The following is a 3,378-nucleotide window of genomic DNA, read 5'->3' on the forward strand; positions in this document are numbered from 1 at the left end:
GGAAAGAAATTAAACAGTCAGAGAGAGGGATAGTAGCATTCTAGTGAAACGGAAATGGAAGTTTGAGGAACTAGAAGAATTACACTTGTATACACAGACTGCATCACTGGTACTATGGCAACATATTGTCAAAAAAAGAGGGTGGTCTTGATAATAAACAACCCCCCAGCAATCACCATAGACCCAGACAGGAATATGAAGACTTCAACAATGCAAGCATCGGGGAACAGTAGGGAGCAGCATTAACAACACAGACAATGAGAGCAAAAGTTTGGTCACGAGGAACTAAATCACACAAAACACCCACAAGCATTCACACAAGCACAGACACAAACACACATGCACAAAAACACACACAATCATCTGTATCTTCCTGCAAATTATGACACAAAGTTGTGACTTGTATTTTTGTCTATATCTAATATGAGAATGATTAAAAGCAGTGGTGCAAGGACTGTGCCCTGAGGCTCAGAGTTCACACACACACACACACACACACACACACACACACACACACACACACCTAACTGACCTGCCCCCCCCCACCCCCACCCCACTCAATTCTGGGACAGTGCCCTGGGCCCGTAGTCCTAAGGACCCGATTTCAGTACGAGGCGGAAAAATGGGTAGAATTTCATTCATTTGATGCCTCTGATCACCTAACAGTAAATAGATACCTGGGAGTTAGACAGCTGCTACGGGCTGCTTCCTGGGGGTGTGTGTGCGTGTGGGTTAGAAAGAAATATCTGTAGTAGATATGTTAGGGAAAATAGGTCGTGAGTCACTAATTTAGACAACCGACGGTTAGAAAGGCAGAGTCCAAGAGCTAACAGCTCAATCCTGCAGGCATAAATAGTAAATATATACATACGCTGGCAGATATAGTTTAATGCTGACAAATATGAGGTTATAAGTCTTGGTAATAGTGATAGTTACATGATATGATAAGGATGGCGTTGAGATTGCGAAAGGTGTCTGAGAGTTATTATTAGTAAGAATTTAAAGTAAAAAATATGTGCATAAATGTATGAAATAAAGCAAGGACTTACATCTCACCGATTAATAGTTTAGTCGTTGAGATGTAAGTCTCGTCCTGACCACACTCAGACCTTGACAAAGCACTCAGGAGAGTGTGAAAGACTTAATACCACACTCAGACCTTGACAAAGCACTCAGGAGAGTGTGAAAGACTTAATACCACACTCAGACCTTGACAAAGCACTCAGGAGAGTGTGAAAGACTTAATACCACACTCAGACCTTGACAAAGCACTCAGGAGAGTGTGAAAGACTTAACGTCATTCTTTATATAAATTTCACAAATACGTGTATGGGTTTTTATCCTAAGGTATTAAATACATCAATACATAATAGAACACGAAACAATGGATATAAACTGGATAGGTTTAGATTTAGGAGAGACCTGGGTAAATACTAGTTTGGTAACAGGATTGTCGATTTGCAGACAAATTACCGGGATAACATAGACGCTGGATCCTTTGATTGTTTCAAGCGTAGGTTAGATATATATACGAATGAGTTTGGGTGGATATAAATCGGAGCTGCCAAGTGTAGGCCAATGTGGTTCTGCAGTTACCTTAATTCTTATGTTCTTATGGAGGCGGATGTGAAGCAGCATTAACCTTCTAAGAACAGCATAGAGCATTATTACGAAATAAACAAAATAAACATAAAAATCTTAAACACAAGACTCTAATGGAGTTCTTCAGTAACTCAATGTAGTCAGTGACGAACCAGAAAGTTTAAAGACGGAAAACGTTTATATAACGCACCGGAGACCATAGCTAATAATAGTCTAGCAGATCACTAAATGTTTAAAGACTAATATAGGTTTAGGGGTAGAGAACCACGAGTTACGAAAGAAGGGGGCCCAGGAGCTGAAGTTCAGTCTTCCCAAAAATATAGGTAGGCAAGAACCCATTTTCCCCACTTAGAGCAGCTGATCCAACAGTCCTCCCAAGAGAGAATATACAATTTACCTCCATCTTCATCCCCCCCAAGTCATCCCTCCAGATAATTAATTGTGGAGGTCGAGGAGGAAGAACACCCTTCTCCGCCGTCACCCACCCCACCCGTGGTGGGTCACCCATCCTGGGTGGGTCACCCACCCGTGGTGGGTCACTGAAAAATTGTTGTTCGTTGTGTTTCTCATTTTAGCCCTTCTTCATTTTTAGGGAAGATGCTAACGAGTGGTAGGCAGGGAAGGTGTTCAGTCGATGGTGGGCAAGGGAAGGTGGGTAGAAGTAGTTGGGGTAGGAAGAGGTAGACAAAGTAGAGGGAGGTAAACATTGGGAAGTAGGTAGAGGAAGGTGAGCAGGGAACGAGAGGGAAGGATGTTGTACAGACAGGTGAGTATATGGGGGACGAGATATACAAGAGGTCGGTGTACAGTTAAGTGTTCAGGAAGGGGTGGGGGGAGGGCGACAGAGAGGGGGAAGGGAAGGGACAGAGGATGGGGGGTAGAGGAAGAAGATCAGCGATTCCAATTGCTTCTTGATCTAGGGTTAGACCGGCTTTGTCTTGAGCCACTGCAGAGTGTTGCTAGCTTCTGCTGCCTCCTCCTTCCCTGCCTCCTTCCCTACCTCCCTCCCTCCCTCACTGCCTCCCTCCATCCCTACCTCCCTCCCTCACTGCCTCCCTCCCTGTCCCCCTCACCACACTGCTAATTGGACCCCACTAGCCAGGAATTTAGGTCTGGTTCCTTGGCTAAATTCGTCGCTTGATTTTCTTCTGGTGTCGGATTAGTTAGAGAAGGGAGAGAGGGTCCTTTCTCTTGACTTTTGGACTGTCAGGAGGTTCAGGGGCTGTTATTGTTGCCACTAGTGTATTGTGCACCCCATACTCATCCTGTGAGTGGTAGTGTATTGTGCACCCCATACTCATCCTGTGAGTGGTAGTGTATTGTGCACCCCATACCTATCCTGTGAGTGGTAGTGTATTGTGCACCCCACACTCATCCTGTGAGTGGTAGTGTATTGTGCACCCCATACTCATCCTGTGAGTGGTAGTGTATTGTGCACCCCATACTCATCCTGTGTGTGGTAGTGTATTGTGCACCCCATACTCATCCTGTGAGTGGTAGTGTATTGTGCACTCCATACTCATCCTGTGAGTGGTAGTGTATTGTGCACCCCATACTCATCCTGTGTGTGGTAGTGTATTGTGCACCCCATACTCATCCTGTACGCGTTTTTCGGTTATATATATGCGAACAAGCCTAAAGGGTCTCCAGGCATATATGCAACTGAAAACTCACACCCTAGAAGTGACTCGAACCCATACTGCCAGGAGTACTCTGCATCTGGTGTACAGGGAATAGTATACAGGATCAAGTTATATATATATATATATATATATA

This window comes from Procambarus clarkii, chromosome 35 (assembly GCF_040958095.1).
Source record: "Procambarus clarkii isolate CNS0578487 chromosome 35, FALCON_Pclarkii_2.0, whole genome shotgun sequence".
NCBI classification, from domain to species: domain Eukaryota; kingdom Metazoa; phylum Arthropoda; class Malacostraca; order Decapoda; family Cambaridae; genus Procambarus; species Procambarus clarkii.